The sequence below is a fragment of the Hyperolius riggenbachi genome, chromosome 10 (genome assembly GCF_040937935.1).
Source record: "Hyperolius riggenbachi isolate aHypRig1 chromosome 10, aHypRig1.pri, whole genome shotgun sequence".
NCBI lineage: Eukaryota > Metazoa > Chordata > Amphibia > Anura > Hyperoliidae > Hyperolius > Hyperolius riggenbachi.
The window spans coordinates 285957621-285977206 of NC_090655.1; positions in this window are offsets into that span (position 1 = coordinate 285957621).

Genomic DNA, 19586 nt, shown 5'->3' on the forward strand with positions numbered 1-19586 from the left:
ACTGGCTCAAGTACCTGGACTCATAGCAGATGATCCAGGTGGCGGAGGGGGACAGCTAGGGACTGATTAGCCTGAAGGGGGCTGGAGGAAGCCCCTGGTATGTATAAAACTTTAATTTCATCTGTCTCAGTATGTCTAACCCTAAATACATAAATGCCTTTAAAGAACACATACAGAACTTCTTTACCACTAACAACACTCCAGATACTGACCAAGCCACTATATGTTCAGCACATAAGGGCTACATGAGAGGCTTATACCTCCAACAAAGCTCTAGAATTAAGAAAGAAAGACAGAAAAAACACATAAACAAACATCAGATCCAACCATATATAATAGGTTGTTTTATCTCAGGCAAGAGTTGGAAAACTTTCTCCTATACCAATATGAGGCAAATCTACGGAAAACTAACTCCCTCAAGTATTCCCAAAACAACAAAGCGGGGAAATTTCTAGCGAATGCAATAAAACATAGAAATTCTAAATCTATGATACACGCAATCATTTACCCAACTACTAAATCAAACATAATGAACCCCAAGCACATAGCCAATGCATTCGCTGAATACTATTCACAGTTATATAACCTACAAAGAGACCCGAACACCATTCAACCCTCCCAGACAGCAATTCATGATTTTCGTAGCTCAATTGATCTACCGAAACTAAGATCAGAACAATTAGAAGAAATGAATATACCCTTCTCTCAAACTGAAGTTATTAAGGCGATCGAGTCCCTGAAACAAAATAAAGCACCTGGCCCAGATGGCTTTCTTAATGAGTACTTTATCACATATGCCCACACACTAACCCCAATATTAACTGATCTCTTTATCGCCTTTATGACAAACACCCCTATACCCAAAGAATACCTGCAGGCAACAATAACCGTAATCCCTAAAGCGGAGAAAGATCATTAAAGAGAATCTGTATTGTTAAAATCACACAAAAGTAAACATACCAGTGCGTTAGGGGACATCTCCTATTACCCTCTGTCACAATTTCGCCGCTCCCCGCCGCATTAAAAGTGGTTAAAAACCGTTTTTAAAAGTTTGTTTATAAACAAACAAAATGGCCACCAAAACAGGAAGTAGGTTGATGTACAGTATGTCCACACATAGAAAATACATCCATACACAAGCAGGCTGTATACACCCTTCCTTTTGAATCTCAAGAGATCATTTGTGTGTTTCTTTCCCCATGTTCTCATGCACTGACGTTTCAGGCTGCTTGTTTCTTCCTGCAAACAGCTTTGCCCTTGTCTGTAATTCTTCAGTATGTGAAAGCCCAGCCAGCTCAGAGGGCGATTTATCCAGCTTGTAAAAGATAAGAGAGAAGAGAGAAGCTGCTCTCATCCTACATAACACACAGGCAGTGTGCATAGAGGGGCCTGGAAGGGGGAGTTCATAGCAGAACCACAACACTGAAGAACTTGGCAGCCTTCCATACACCGGCCGACAAGTCTGACAGGGGAAAGATGCATTGATTTATTACAGAGACTGTGATAGCAGAAAGTGCTGCAGTAAGCCAGAACACATTAGAATAGCTTTTGGAACTTGTAGGATGATAAAAAACAGGATGCAATTTTTGTTACGGAGTCTCTTTAATATCCCCATGACTATAGACCAATTTCTCTATTAAATTCAGACATAAAGCTCTACGCCAAACTGATTGCAAACCGACTAATGCAAATTACGCCCGGTCTACTATTGCCAGATCAAGTAGGATTTACAGGCAGGCAGGGAGGCTTCAGATGGTACAAGGCGCATGCTGAATGTGCTGAGACACTTGGAGCTCTGTCCAACGCCTTCTCTGCTTCTTACATTGGATGCGGAGAAGGCGTTCCACAGAGTACATTGGGGCTTCCTAAGGGCAACCCTTACCAAATTTGGGTTTCAGGGGCCGATTTTAAACGCCATTATGGCACTGTGCAAATCCCTCAGCAAAAGTAAATGCGACCGGCTTTTTATCTGGTGCTTTTGATAGATCCAACGGCACCCACCAGGGATGCCCATTATCCCCTATTATATTTGTTCTTCTTATGGAGACATTAGCGCAAAAAATCCGTTCCACTCCCGAAATTCCAGGGATAACCATAGGAGGGAAAACCCATGTAATCAGTCTATTTGCAGACGATATAGCCTTATCTCTCTCAAACCCCCATATTTCTTTAGATTACCTACTCTCGGTGATAACAAAATTCTCTGAAGCATCCTTCTACAAACTAAACCATACTAAATCATTCATCCTAGGATTAAATATCCCACCAAAGCTTAAAGAATCTATATCTCGAAAGTTTATTTTCCCTTGGGCAGACCTAACGGTGCAATACTTGGGGTATCCATTTAACAGCAAGAGCTTCAGATCTTTTCAAATATAATTTTGTCCCGCTATTAACAAAACTCAAAAATGAAGCCCAAACCCTCAATAAATTCTCACCATCCTGGTCAGGAAGACTAGCATCTTTCAAGATGTTTCTACTTCCTAAAATATTGTATCTACTCTGTACCTTACCAATACCTATTAAAAATTCATTTTTTATAGAAACAAAGAAAATTATAAATAACTTTGTCTGGGCAGGACGGAAGCCTAGGATTGCGTACAACACTATGACATTACACACAAAAAAAGGGAGGAGCAGGACTCCCAAATATTTGGGCTTACTACCATGCTTGTAATCTTGAATTCGCCAAATTGTGGTGGTCCAAAAGTAAAGATAAGAGATGGGTTACAATGGAACAAGATATATTAGCAATGTGTCCAAGAGATTTACTCTCAAGCATGATGCTAGGGTACAAGCCACCTAGGCATACCTTCCAATGGAACAAGATATATTAGCAATGTGTCCAAGAGACTTACTCTCCAGCATGAAGCTAGGATACAAGCCACCTAGGCATACCTTCCAATGGAACAAGATATATTAGCAATGTGTCCAAGAGACTTACTCTCTAGCATGATGCTAGGATACAAGCCACCTAGGCATACCTTCCAATGGAACAAGATATATTAGCAATGTGTCCAAGAGACTTACTCTCCAGCATGAAGCTAGGGTACAAGCCACCTAGGCATACCTTCCAATGGAACAAGATATATTAGCAATGTGTCCAAGAGACTTACTCTCCAGCATGAAGCTAGGGTACAAGCCACCTAGGCATACCTTCCAATGGAACAAGATATATTAGCAATGTGTCCAAGAGACTTACTCTCCAGCATGAAGCTAGGGTACAAGCCACCTAGGCATACCTTCCCGACTATCTCAGCAACACTACTGTCATGGGAACTTTTCTTGAAGCACCCTCCCCATGAGGGCTTATATGTAACACCCAGAATTCCTCTAACAGCCATGCAAGTCATGATTCCTGATTTGAATTTAAAACAGTTCAAAGCAGCAGGTATTATAAACCTAAATGATATACTAGATGGGATTAAGATTAAAACATTCGCTGAACTCAAAAGCCGGTACAACATAGCAGAGAATGCATTATTTACATACTACAAGATCGCTAGCTTTCTAAGAACAAAGAACATAAGCCTCCCACAAATAGCTAGTCAGATTCTGACCATGCCCAACTCAGCTACACCTCCATTGGGGAGTATAGCCACATGGTACGATGAACTCCTAACATATAATGTATCACCCATAAGCAAATATGTTAAAATTTGGGCATACGACCTCAATATTAACCTATTTTGGTTCCTGGATGTAGTTTCTACGTCCAGGAACCATGCGCGCTCCCGCGGCCGATCGCGCGCGTGCACGCGCACTCCCGGCCGCATATTCGGTAGCCAGGGAATCAATGTATCGGGCTATGGTGCCCGATCATTGATTCCTCTCCCCCGCTGAAAAAGCGACAGCTTCTCTCGGAAGCTGCGTCTTTTCTGGCCGTTTCCTTCCCGATGCGTCACTGTAAGCGTATGTTACGCTTAGAGTGACGTCATGTAAACAAACTCATGGCCGCCATCTTGTGGCCAAAAAGTAATACTATACCTGTAAAAAAAAAAATTAAAATTAACACACATTTACATTATAAATCTATTGTTTACCTCCCACCCTCCCAAAACTACCCAAATAAAATGTTTACTATAAAAAAAAAAACCATTACAATAAAAAAAAAAAAAAAACATGTAAATATTTACCTAAGGGTCTAAACTTTTTAAATATCAATGTAAAGATGAAATATTTCTTTATTTTTTTTATTTTAAACGTGTAAATAGTGATAGATGCAAAACGGAAAAAATGCACCTTTATTTCCAAATAAAATATTGTCGCCATACATTGTGATAGGGACATAATTTTAATGGTGTAATAACCGGGACATATGGGTAAATACAATACGTGAGTTTTAATTATGGAGGCATGTATTATTTTAAAACTATAATGGCTGAAAACTGAGAAATAATGAATTTCTTCCGTTTTTTCTTATTCTTCCTGTTAAAATGCATTTACAGTAAAGTGGCTCTTAGCAAAATGTACCCCCCAAAGAAAGCCTAATTGGTGGCAGAAAAAACAAGATATAGATCAGTGCATTGTGATAAGTAGTGATAAAGTTATAGGCTAATGAATGGGAGGTGAACATTTCTCACGTGAAAACGACAGAACCTGAATGGGTTAATCTGTCCGTACCCCAAATAATCACATCTACTAGAATACTATCAAAAATGTCCAAATGCAATTCCCACTGGGAACAATATATAAAAATCCTTACAAGATGGTATCTTACCCCGAGAAAGCTAGCAACCTTTCCTGATAATACCTCTGCCATTTGCTGGAATTGCTTATTACAAACAGGCACCATGATTCATATGATGTGGGAATGTCACTACGTATCAGTTCTTTGGAAATATGTTCAAAATGACATCAGACAAAATCTCATCCCAAATTTCAATCTAACACCGCAACTAGCGATTTTACTCATCAGAATTGACAAGACTGATCTTACTTTTCGCAAACAGATCACGCATCTAATTATGGCAACGCTATGCACTATTTCGAATAACTGGAAGTCTGCTGATGCGTATGACCTTCCCAACCTGTTAGCAACGCACAAACGTAATATGCTATTAGAGGAATATCTGAGCCCCATAATAGCCTCTGAATAGACGCAACTAAATGAAGTGGTGAAGTCACTACAGACATCGACGAACCTGTTGAGCCCATATTAAAGGATACTCAAAATATTAAGGGTGAAATAAAAGATGCTAAATAGATACGTTGTTTTGCTTTGTTTTCTATGTTATAGTTAAGTTATAATATTCTTAAGTTTGTATTGAATCCCACTGGATATAGCATCCATAAGCCTGCTACTAATAGTTGTAGTGCAAGCAGGAAGATTAGTACCGATGCACCAGCTCTCGATTGATTGGTCTAAGCACCACTGCTTCAGTCCAACAGAACAGTGGGAGGGTGATCTGTGGCCAACCAGCCTATATGGTTTTATGAATGGCTGACTAGGATCCCAGCTCCCATTGTGCATTTATCAAAGGATACTAATAATGATATAATAGCTTATATATCTCTGCACGGGTGATAAACTAGCTATATTCTATCGTTGATGAATGATCTACTGTTTACTGTTAGCGTTTATATATACCTTGTTCAGTCTCTATGTACAAATACATCCTAGTTGTACAAACCGTTATGATGTGTATTATACAAGATGTCATTGTACTATAATCCTGATGTATATCATAATACAAACCAATAAAAATTTTATTGAAAAAAAATGTCATCTGTCTCAGGTTTACTTTGTTACACAGTAGTACTATACTCTACATATGCACTCCCCACAGAGCTGCAGGGAATCCACTGAGAATGTTATGCACATTGAGCACAGAGGTGTTGTCTATCACCCATAAACCTAGTTCAGATTGTGCATGAAGAATGTGTAATAGAGGAAGAATCTCCTCATTCCCCTGCAGAGTACCTGCACATCACTCTTACATTTACCCACAATCACATTGCCTAGGGCCTGATCCATGTTCAGATTGTGCATGAAGAATGTGTAATAGAGGAAGAATCTCCCCATTCCCCTGCAGAGTACCTGCACATCACTCTTACATGTACCCACAGTCACATTGCCTAGGGCCTGATCCATGTTCAGATTGTGCATGAAGAATGTATAACAGAGGAAGAATCCCCTCATTCCCCTGCAGAGTACCTGCACATCACTCTTACATGTACCCACAGTTACATTGCCTAGGGCCTGATCCATGTTCAGATTGTGCATGAAGAATGTATAACAGAGGAAGAATCCCCTCATTCCCCTGCAGAGTACCTGCACATCACTCTTACATTTACCCACAATCACATTGCCTAGGGCCTGATCCATGTTCAGATTGTGCATGAAGAATGTGTAATAGAGGAAGAATCTCCCCATTCCCCTGCAGAGTACCTGCACATCACTCTTACATGTACCCACAGTCACATTGCCTAGGGCCTGATCCATGTTCAGATTGTGCATGAAGAATGTATAACAGAGGAAGAATCCCCTCATTCCCCTGCAGAGTACCTGCACATCACTCTTACATGTACCCACAGTTACATTGCCTATGGCCTGATCCATGGTCTGATCATGCATGAAGAATGTGTAATAGAGGAAGGATCCTCTCATTCTCCATGCACATCGCTCTTACATGTACCCACAGTTACATTGCCTAGGGCCTGATCTATGTTCAGATTGTGCATGAAGAATGTGTAATAGAGGAAGAATCTCCTCATTCCCCTGCAGAGTACCTGCACATCACTCTTACATGTACCCACAGTTACATTGCCTATGGCCTGATCCATGTTCAGATTGTGCATGAAGAATGTGTAACAGAGGAAGAATCCCCTCATTCCCCTGCAGAGTACCTGCACATCACTCTTACATGTACCCACAGTCACATTGCCTAGGGCCTGATCCATGCTCAGATTGTGCATGAAGAATGTGTAACAGAGGAAGAATCCCCTCATTCCCCTGCAGAGTACCTGCACATCACTCTTACATGTACCCACAGTTACATTGCCTAGGGCCTGATCTATGTTCAGATTGTGCATGAAGAATGTGTAACAGAGGAAGAATCCCCTCATTCCCCTGCAGAGTACCTGCACATCACTCCTACATGTACCCACAGTTACATTGCCTATGGCCTGATCCATGTTCAGATTGTGCATGAAGAATGTGTAATAGAGGAAGAATCTCCTCATTCCCCTGCAGAGTACCTGCACATCACTCTTACATGTACCCACCGTTACATTGCCTAGGGCCTGATAGATGTTTTTTGTTCCGGCCTGTACCTTTTACAAGTACTCTTACCAAGGACTAGTTTTAGTCTATGACTAAAGGGAATAAATATGGCAGTCTCCACATCCTTCTCACTTCAGTTGTCTTTTAAAATTCCTAAGCGTTGGCAGTTAACCCCCTTGCCGGTCCAATTCCTGCGGCAAGGGTGCAGCACAGCACTTTTAAAAAAAATATATTTTTTTTAAAATCATGTAGCGAGCCCGGGGCTCGCTACATGATAGCCACTGAGCAGCGGCATCCCCCCCCCCCCCCACTCCGATCGCCTCCGGCGATCAGAGTAAGCAGGAAATCCCGGTCAGAACGGGATTTCCTGCTGGGCTTCCCCTGTCGCCATGGCCAGGATGGCGTCACCGACGTCATGGACGTCAGAAGGAATCCTGATCCACCCCTCGGCGCTGCCTGGCACTGATTGGCCAGGCTGCGCAAGGGGTCTGAAGGGGGGGGTGGCGGGTAGCGGCGAATCGGCGGCGATCGAGAAATGCACGCAGCAATAAAAAAAAAATTTAAAAATCCGCCCAGCGGGGCCTGAGAAATCCTCCTACGCAGGTTACCCCGAGCTGAGCTCAGGATAACCGGCAAGGAGGTTAAGAGATGAATTTCATGTTACATACTTTCAATCAAAAAGATTGTAATATGCAAATTAGAGGAGGCTGAGTCAGTGGAATCCTAAACTGAGGAGTCGGTGGATTTTTGTACCGACTCCACAGCCCTGGAGGGACGGACAGACAGTCAGTGACAACTACTACTGCCATTACTGTGGTCCCCAGTCTGCCTGTCCAGTGTGTGCTGCTGCTTGGTGGGGGGGTGACAGTGACTGACACTGAAAACGAAACCGTGCTGCTGCTGGCTGGTCATTTTCTAGCAATCACCCAACTACTGGCTGCTTCACTCAGTTATTTCACTCATCCCCCCGAGCAGTGTATAGATAGGAAGTCAGCTAGATATATGTAACACACACACACGCACGCACGCACGCACGCACGCACGCACGCACGCACGCACGCACACACACACACACACACACACACACACACACACACACACACACACACACACACACACACACACTGTATACACACACACACACACACACACACACACACACACACACACACTGTATACACACACACACACACTGTACACACACACACACACACACTGTACACACACACACACACACACACACACACACACACACTGTATACACACACACACACACACACACACACTGTATACACACACACACACACACACACACACACACACACTGTATACACACACTGTATACACACACACACACACACACACACACACTGTACACACACACACACACACACACTGTATACACACACACACACACACACACACACACTGTACACACACACACACACACACACACACACACACTGTATACACACACACACACACACACACACACACACTGTACACACACACACACACACTGTACACACACACACACACACACACACACTGTATACACACACACACACACACACACACACACACACACACTGTATACACACACACACACACACACACACTGTATACACACACACACACACACACACACACTGTATACACACACACACACTGTATACACACACACACACACACACACACACACACACACACACACACGGAAGTCAGCTAGATATATGTAACACACACACACACACGCCTTCTCATTCAAACAGTTTTGTTTATTTTCATGACTATGAACATTGTAGATTCACACTGAAGGCATCCAAACTACGAATTGTGAAAGTATAGTACATAACCAAAAAGTGTGAAACAACTGAAAATATGTCATATTCTAGGTTCTTCAAAGTAGCCGCCTTTTGCTTTGATTACTGCTTTGCACACTCTTGGCATTCTCTTGATGAGCTTTAAGAGGTAGTCACCTGAAATGGTTTTCACTTCACAGGTGTGCCCTGTCAGGTTTACTAAGTGGGATTTCTTGCCTTACAAATGGGGTTGGGACCATCAGTTGTGTTGTGAAGTCAGGTGGATACACAGCTGATAGTCCTACTGAATAGACTGTTAGAATTTGTATTATGGCAAAAACAACAGAGTCCCAATAGTGGTCACCTACAACCCAAGATTAAAGACACTGAGGAAGATATCGAAAGCCCTGCAACCGATACTTCACAAAGACAAACGCCTGAAGGATGTTTTTCCTGATTTACCACTGCTTGCTTTCAGACAACCTCCCAATTTGAGACAAATGATTATCAGAGGTGCATTATCTACGCCAGAAACTCCAGGCACATTACCCTACAATAACACAAGGTGTGAGACCTGCCCTTATATCTTGTGCACAAGCCAAATACAAATACAAAACTCACAGAAATATCATCAAATATCAGACCAATTTTCCTGTGAATCATCCAATGTTGTATACATGATGCGCTGCATGAAATGCCCCTCAAGAGGAATCTATATAGCAGAAACAGGACAAAAACTGCGCACAAGAATGAACCATCACCGCTTTAAAATTAATGAGGGTAAAATGGACACGCCAGTGGGCCAACACTTCTGCGAACCAGGACACAGCATGCAAGATCTCAAAGTACTTATTCTTAAGGGTAACTTTAAAATTGAACAAGCAAGAAAGATTTCTGACTACAAATTTATGAATATGTTCAAGACATTAACAGAAGGTTTAAATGTGGAATGGGATTCATGACTCCTTATGTAACATGATTAACTTGGCTTCACTATCTTCAGAAACCTGCTAGATTTCATGTTTGCTTGCATAAGCTCACTGGCTCCACCCTGCTGATCACCTGACATCAAACTGCTAAACAACAACCAGCACAACTGCCATCTTCATGCAGCTTCCCTGCATCAGTGTTTTACTACAGCTATCATCTAGAAATATGCCTGAAGAAGGGGACTAGATCCCTGAAAGCTTGCATTATTTAACTTTATCAGTTAGCCATTAAAAGGTATTACTTTTACAAGACTTTGTTTTTTTCTACCTACATATATTATGGCAAGAAAAAAGCAGCTAAGTAAAGAAAAACGAGTGGCCATCATTACTTTAAGAAATGAAGGTCAGTCAGTCCGAAAAATTGGGTGGGGGGTCATCAGGTGCTGATGAAGCGGCACAGACATATGGCATGAAACAGCTGTAGACCCCCCACCCACTTGTACTACTCTCCTATGCATGTACTGTAGTCTACAACTTTGTATATTTGTGGAAATGAAGATACTTTGCATTGGAGGTGTGTGCCCACCTATCTTCTTTTTATTGAATGATATAACCATGTGCCATATAATACATGCTGCCACCATGCACCTCATATATAACAGCAGGTATTATGCCGCCCACACTACAAGTCCCGACATCATGTCCCCACAGAGCAATTTCAGGTATCATGTCCTCCACATTGCAGCATCAGATTGTCAGGCAATGCGGTCTTCATTTCAGAATACTTTTCCACAAATCTGGGATATGTAAATGTGACCCCGCCTGTTAGGATAGCTGTGGCCTGGAGGGGGTATATCATGGTAGCAGCACACACATTTATCCTCTACACATCCATGATGTCCCCTCCCACCACATCATGGGGGGAAATGCTGCCTTATGATGTGGGCTGTCATGGCCACGCCCATTTCTCACTGCAGCACTCTCACTTCCTTTCCCTACAAGATGCCACAACCCACTTAGCATGCCAACCCCTTGAGAGAAAAGGCCTCCTATGCTTTGTCATTTGGGGCCATGTGGGGTACAATGGTATTTTCCCTCCGCATTTGGAAAACCTCACAGTTTTGTTGCTTTTTTCTCACACCGCATGCAATTCCTATTGCTGCTGTCAGCCGGCTGACGTGTGCAGAAGTCTATATGGATATTCCACAGACTCTAATGTGATGTCAGCTGACTGCATGCAAAATATCCTTAGAAAACCGCGGTGACTCCAGTGTGATCCCTGCCACACTGTAACACTGTGTGTGAAATGCAGCAGCGTGTTCTCCAGTGTGATCCCTGCAGCACTGTAACAATGTGTGTGAAATGCAGCAGCGTGTTCTCCAGTGTGATCCCTGCCGCACTGTAAGAATGTGTGTGAAATGCAGCAGCGTGTTCTCCAGTGTGATCCCTGCAGCACTGTAACAATGTGTGTGAAATGCAGCAGCGTGTTTTCCAGTGTGATCCCTACCGCACTGTAACAATGTGTGTGAAATGGAGCAGCGTGTTCTCCAGTGTGATCCCTGCCGCACTGTAACAATGTGTGTGAAATGCAGCAGCGTGTTCTCCAGTGTGATCCCTGCCGCACTGTAACAATGTGTGTGAAATGCAGCAGCGTGTTCTCCAGTGTGATCCCTGCAGCACTGTAACAATGTGTGTGAAATGGAGCAGCGTGTTCTCCAGTGTGATCCCTGCCGCACTGTAACAATGTGTGTGAAATGAAGCAGCATGTTCTCCAGTGTGATCCCTGCCGCACTGTAACAATGTGTGTGAAATGGAGCAGCGTGTTCTCCAGTGTGATCCCTGCTGCACTGTAACAATGTGTGTGAAATGGAGCAGCATGTTCTCCAGTGTGATCCCTGCCGCACTGTAACAATGTGTGTGACATGGAGCAGCATGTTCTCCAGTGTGATCCCTGCCGCACTGTAACAATGTGTGTGAAATGGAGCAGCATGTTCTCCAGTGTGATCCCTGCCGCACTGTAACAATGTGTGTGACATGGAGCAGCATGTTCTCCAGTGTGATCCCTGCCGCACTGTAACAATGTGTGTGACATGGAGCAGCGTGTTCTCCAGTGTGATCCCTGCTGCACTGTAACAATGTGTGTGAAATGGAGCAGCATGTTCTCCAGTGTGATCCCTGCCGCACTGTAACAATGTGTGTGAAATGGAGCAGCATGTCCTCCAGTGTGATCCCTGCCGCACTGTAACAATGTGTGTGACATGGAGCAGTGTGTTCTCCAGTGTGATCCCTGCTGCACTGTAACAATGTGTGTGAAATGGAGCAGCATGTTCTCCAGTGTGATCCCTGCCGCACTGTAACAATGTGTGTGAAATGGAGCAGCGTATTCTCCAGTGTGATCCCTGCCGCACTGTAACAATGTGTGTGACATGGAGCAGCGTGTTCTCCAGTGTGATCCCTGCTGCACTGTAACAATGTGTGTGAAATGGAACAGCATGTTCTCCAGTGTGATCCCTGCTGCACTGTAACAATGTGTGTGAAATGGAGCAGCGTGTTCTCCAGTGTGATCCCTGCCGCACTGTAACAATGTGTGAAATGGAGCAGTATGTTCTCCAGTGTGATCCCTGCCGCACTGTAACAATGTGTGTGACATGGAGCAGCGTGTTCTCCAGTGTGATCCCTGCCGCACTGTAACAACATGTGTGAAATGGAGCAGCGTGTTCTCCAGTGTAATCCCTGCTGCACTGTAACAATGTGTGTGAAATGGAGCAGCATGTTCTCCAGTGTGATCCCTGCTGCACTGTAACAACATGTGTGAAATGGAGCAGCGTGTTCTCCAGTGTAATCCCTGCTGCACTGTAACAATGTGTGTGAAATGGAGCAGTATGTTCTCCAGTGTGATCCCTGCCGCACTGTAACAATGTGTGTGACATGGAGCAGCGTGTTCTCCAGTGTGATCCCTGCCGCACTGTAACAACATGTGTGAAATGGAGCAGCATGTTCTCCAGTGTGATCCCTGCCGCACTGTAACAATGTGTGTGAAATGGAACAGCATGTTCTCCAGTGTGATCCCTGCTGCACTGTAACAATGTGTGTGAAATGGAGCAGCGTGTTCTCCAGTGTGATCCCTGCCGCACTGTAACAATGTGTGAAATGGAGCAGTATGTTCTCCAGTGTGATCCCTGCCGCACTGTAACAATGTGTGTGACATGGAGCAGCGTGTTCTCCAGTGTGATCCCTGCCGCACTGTAACAACATGTGTGAAATGGAGCAGCATGTTCTCCAGTGTGATCCCTGCCTCACTGTAACAATGTGTGTGAAATGGAGCAGCGTGTTCTCCAGTGTGATCCCTGCTGCACTGTAACAATGTGTGTGAAATGGAGCAGCATGTTCTCCAGTGTGATCCCTGCCGCACTGTAACAATGTGTGTGACATGGAGCAGCATCGTCACATGTCTCTGTATGTGTTTTACTGCCTGTTGTAAATAAAGTTGGTTGAAGTGAAATGTATATTTGTTTGGTTCGTATACACTGGGCGTGTGTGAGATGTGACATCATATGTGTGAGACATTAACCCCAACCTGGCAGCCATGACTATTTGTGCAATAGTTATTGGCTGCTGTCCTGGCAGAACCACAAGTAATTGTGATTGCAATCCAAAACGAGATTGGGCCATGTAGGAACACTTTGGGGTTTCCTCTGTCAAAGGAAAAGGCTTCCCTAACAAATAGGTGTGAAGAGCTTCATTAGGCTTCATGTCTGCCCTCTCAGTGACAGAAGCATAATCTCAGCATGGGGCAGGCCTAAGACAGTGATAGGCAAACTTGTCTCTCCAGCTGTTAATGAACTACAAGTCCCACAATGCATTGCAGGAGTCTTACAGCCACAGTCATGACTGTAATTCCTTACCAGCTGGAGAGACATGTTTGCCTATCACTGGCCTAAGAGAAGAGCTTCCTGCAGACCGCATGTCACACCCATATGGGGCCTGGACCTGTAACACATAAAGGTACATTTCATATTTGCTGGATATGAAGAGGCGTCATGCTTCTGATCACCTGAAAATATATCACTGAATTTCTGGCAGCAAGCCGGACCTGTGCATATCATTATTGTGTACATATCACAGCCAGAAACCACATTATTTCATCTCTTTGTAAGGGGACAGGCTAGGAAAGCCAAGTGTGATCTGATAATGATGTATGTTTAGTGGGTCAGGAATCTGCTACTATTGTGCATGTGTGATGAGCGATGCACAAAATATAACATATTAAGATATGAACATTTTCCCACCGATATGGATGAGGAGGTTCAGCCTAAAGCAGGGGGCGGGACTTGTAAACCCGCCTCCCAAAGCAGATTCCTCAGAAGAGAATCCTGCCTAGCGGCATCAGGCCTCAATTTTCCAACAAGCCAGGAACTTCTGGAGCCAGCAGAGGACTCTTAAAGGACACTCAAAGCGAAAATAAAGTAATGAAATAAACAATTGTATCTATCTTCCTTCTCCTAAAAATGACTTTTTAAGACATTCCACAGTTTCAGTTTGTTTAAATCTACTTTTTAAGTTTTTACTGTTTTTTTTTTTTTTTTTGCTCAATGACACATTCTTTGAAGTATGCCAGAGCTAAAATCTATGAACTGTTGACCCTTTGTATCTCTTTCCTGCTCTCAGAAGCCACTTTCTGCTAGGAAAGTGTGTTATAGTTGTAATTTCTTATCAGTGAGGACACACTGTAGTCACTTCCTGTCTGAGTCAGGACCGAGTCAGCCACTTACATACCTGATATTTAACTTTTTCAGGCAGAGAAAGAAAAAAAGGAACACAGCATAGTTATTTGTGTGCTTGGCACTGTACATACCCATGTCTATCTCATCATGTCACATAAAGTTGAAGAGAAATCGAGAGCCCAATATGGTGTATTATGTCAAAATTGATTGGGTAAATGAAATAGTGAGATGGTAATACTCACAAACACGGGTTACCACCTAGGTAACCACTCATTAGGCAGGTGAGGAGATTAGACCTGTCCTCACTCAGGATTAAGAAGTCGCTCTCCGTAGATAGGAAGAAAGGGGGTAGATCACCCCTCCACCTGGGGTGGACTCAAATATATTAGTAGGTGAACCGAGGCATCAGAAGGATAAAAGTACATAAAATCTTTTTAAAAATTGCTGGGAGGAAGTGGTGGACTCGCCTCCGTTAAAGCAGACACCAGGGACTGTAAATATATAGATATACACATTTATTGAAAATACCCCAAAGATGCAACGCGTTTCGCGAGCACAGCCCACTTCTGCAGGCAATAAGCAGGGGATAAACAACTGTAAACAAAGGACAGAGGCATAGCTATAAATGTTGCCATAAAAAGATACAAATGGATTATTAGTTAGTGTAATAAGAATAGTACTTCAAAAATAGTGTTAAGTGATATGTTATAGTAGGGGGGTGATTGCAAGGAATGGGTCGGTGTAAACTACATAATGTGTATAGGGGAATGGACTAGATAACAGTGGTAAAAGGTAGTTAGTAAATCAGATTAAGTTGGCATCAAATTGACCGCATTTGGTATATTTCAGTAGAAGGTAGGGAATGGAAAAAGTTGTAGCTGGCAAAAGAGAAAAAGGCATGCGTAGTGGTTAAAAATAAAGATAAAGACTTACCAGCAATTCAGTTATAGCAAGCAGAGCACCTCTGTACTGTTGTGAGGTCGCTTGCTGCTTTAAATGTGTTAATGCTGGCAGCTCTGGCCTATCCAGAAGCTGCTTCGGTGTGGGTGGGTGGAGTCGGTGGCCATGGTGACAGAGGGTCCTCCAATCAGCTGCTGCCAGCTGTAAGGAGTACATTGGTGTGCATGTGGTCTTACATAACATGCATGCTTTCTCTGCATGCACATGGGAGTGTTTAAAGAGACACTGAAGCAAGACTAAATCTCGCTTCAGCTCTCATACATAGCAGGGGCATGTGTGCCCCTGCTAAAACGCTGCTATCCCGCGGCTGCACGAGGGTCCCTGACCCCCCAACCCACCCCCCGCATACCTTGGTCGCTGATTTGGTCGTGATTTATTGCTTCCTGGAGGCAGGGCTAACGGCTGCAGCCCTGCCTCCAGTCGCGTCTATCAGACGCGCATCGCCGCCTCTCCCCCGCCCCTCTCAGTGAAGGAAGACTGAGAGGGGCGGGGGAGAGGCGGAGATACGTGCTGACAGACGCGCGTGGGGCAGGGCTGCGGCAGTTAGCCCTGCCCCAATGCGGAAGCGCTCCCCTGCATTACGGAGGGGATTTGGGGGGACAGGGACCCCCGTTAAGCCGCGGGATAGCAGCGTTTTAGCAGGGGCACACATGCCCCTGCTATATATGAGGTCTGAAGCGAGATCTATTCTCGCTTCAGACTCTCTTTAAAGAGGAGCTGTTAGGTATAAGGTCTCAGAGAAAATAAACACATATATCAGTAGCTAAATATTGGCTGTACTTTCATTACATATGCATTTCACTGTCCACGTTTGGATTTCACAGAATTTGTATATAGTATATGCAGAGATAGATGCTCCTGACAGCTCATGGCAGGCTCCATGTTTTTCTGTCAAATGTGTCGTCATGTCCTGCCTGCTTCCTGATCACAGAAAAGCTGGTACTGAATAACACAGTGTGCAGTGAATATTAATGAGCCATGTGGCTAGGAACAATAGCTGACTCCTGCAGTGTACTCTGCCCAGAGATTTATCAGTGCTACGCGCTGGACTGATTACAAGCTGCTGTAACGTCTCATTAGCAGCCGAGGGGAGGGCCCCAGAATGCTTTGCAGTATAGTATGCGGCTTGCGTCCTCTTGGGTCTAATTAGCTTTTCTGATAAGCACACATCAAAGGTAAGAGAGATTTTTATCTTCACTAATGGCTTTCTGGCTTCCTTCTAAACTGTTTAACACAGGAGAATAGAGGTTTAAATTAGCTTCTGCAGCCTGACAGTTACTCTTTAAAAAGAGAACATGGAACACAGTGGTGTGTTTGTTGCCATCTAGTGGTTCAAAAGAACAAGTACAGTGAAAAGACTTCAAATGTCATTATACATGCTGAAATATAATGAAGATAAAAGCATGAACAATGCCTGACTTTTTACAATTGGTAAATAAAAAAGTGTACACTTCTGGAATTAATTAAAAAATAATAAAATAATAATAATAATTAAAAAAAATAAAATAAAAAAATTTACTAAAAAATAAAAAAAATTAAAAATTAATAATAAAGAAATAATGTGAATATGACATGAAGATATAAGCATAAAATCGAAGAACACATAAAAAACATAAAAACAATTGTAATATATCCAAAATATGAGGAGGCCATTGGCAAAAAAATTGTCCAGGCCTGGTAATATATGGAGTATAATCCCGTCTACGGTAACTTTTGATATCGTAGATGAATGTTTGCAGCTGTAATAATTATCATTGTATTAGAAGGATGATAATAATAGTCATAATGAAGATAATAATACACATCAGTAATAGAAGATAAGATATATAAAAAGGATTTTTTCCTAAAGCGGATAAAAGAGAGCGACCGAGATAAAAGAAAAACTATTGACAGGGATGGTTAGTGGATTTTTTCTATAACTTCGTTAAGGCCCTCCGGGGATAGGGTTCTTAATGTCTGTATCCAGAACATTTCGTGTTTTTTGAGGAGATCAAATGCATTCGGTTTTCTTGTATCCACTGAGTCAATCAGTGTAATATTGAATAGCAGTGGATTGCTGTTGTGATGGGTGCTGAAGTGACGTGACACACTGTGAAGGGGAAATTGTTTCATGATATTTCTTTTCTGTTGTCCGATTCTGCTGCGTACTAATTGGTTGGTTCTCCCCACATACTGGAGCCGGCACGGACAGGAGATGAGATAGATGACATATTTGGAGTCGCAAGTAAACCGTTTTTTTCAAAGGGAAATTGCAGTTAGTACTGGTAGAAGAGAATGATACACTAGTGTTGATGAATTGGCAGGCTGTGCAGCGAGTCTTGTTACATGGAAAGCAGCCTGGTTTGAGTGGTTCTGAATGAGTGGGCAGGGGCTCTGTGGGCAGACACAGTTTACTGGGTGCAAGAATGTTGCGGAGATTGGGAGCTCTCCTATAGGTGATGGATGGTACTTTAGGTAATAGCGGTCTTAAGAAGGGGTCCTGCATCAGGATCTCCCATTTGTTGGTTAGAATGTCACGAATGTGCGAATGCTGGGCATTGTATTGAGTGATGAACCTTGGAGGGCCTGTGTTTTTAGGTAGTTTTGTATCAGTACTCGGGGGGTTGGGGCGTTTGGCTTTAACCACTTAATGGTTTTAGTACAGTATATCTACTCCCCTAAAAACTTCATCTAAGCCTCAGGGGAGTAAATATACGTACTCTGTCGAAATCGCCGCTTTGCGCTCTCCTGCTTGCCCGTGCGTGCGATCCTGTGCTTGTTATCACCGCCACCCGTTAGCCCGGAAATCAATCAATGGGAACACAGTTCCCATTCATTGTTTTAGGCCCCCATGTCGAGGATCGCAGCATCAATGTGATGCCTGCGGTCATTTGTAAACACTGTAATTACCCTTACACTCATTGCTTCCTGTTTTGCTTACTAAAAGCATGCACAGTAAGTTAATGATTGAGGACATTTTGTGGCCAAATAGTAAAATTACACCTACACCCAATTATTTTAATAAGGAGATCTACACATAATCTATAATTAACCCCTTACCTCTCACACTCTCCCATAAATACCCACATGAAACTTTTGCATAAAAAAAATACAATTTAAAAAAACAAACAAACCAACCATAAATAAATACCTTAGGGACTGAACTTTTTTAATATGTATGTCAAGAGGGTATATTACTATTATATTTTAAATTATGGGTAAATAGTGATGGACGCAAAACTGAAAAAATGTACCTTTATTTACAAATAAAATATTGGCGCCATACATTGTGATAGGGACATAATTTAAACAGTGTAATAACCGGGACAAATGGGCAAATATAGATAATTTCGTTGTGATAGGTAGGGATAAAGTTATTGGCGAATGAATGGGAGGAGCGCTGAAATGTAAAAATTGGTCGTATGCATATGGTGAAAATACACTGAAGGCTGAACTGGTTTTAAATATAGCATTTTTTATCAAGGTCTTAGAATATTGGCGGTCCGTGAATTTTTTGGTGAGGATTTTGGATGTCATATTGTGATGGATCTGTGCAATTCCTGTAAATTCTCCTGAACTGACTGTATGGTGTACTGGTAATCCAGGGGTGATGATGGAAACTTTTGAAGTGAATGTAGTTATTGGCATCGACCGGTTTGAAATTAGTTTTTGTTTTGATGTGATTCGATTCGATGTATAGGGTAAGGTCAAGGTATTCCATGGAGATGTGTGATGGTGGTATGTAAATTGTAACCCTGCTGGGTTGGAATTAAGATAATCAATAAAATGTGGGATGGTAGAAATGTCACCTTTCCAAATAAGGTAGGTCATCAGTGTAACGTCTGTAAAATACTATATTATTTATAAACTGGTTGCCAGGGGAGAGTTTCATTTGTTCGAGGTAACCCATTGTGAGATTAGCGTATGATGGGGCGAACAAACTCCCCATCGCCATTCCACTAATCTG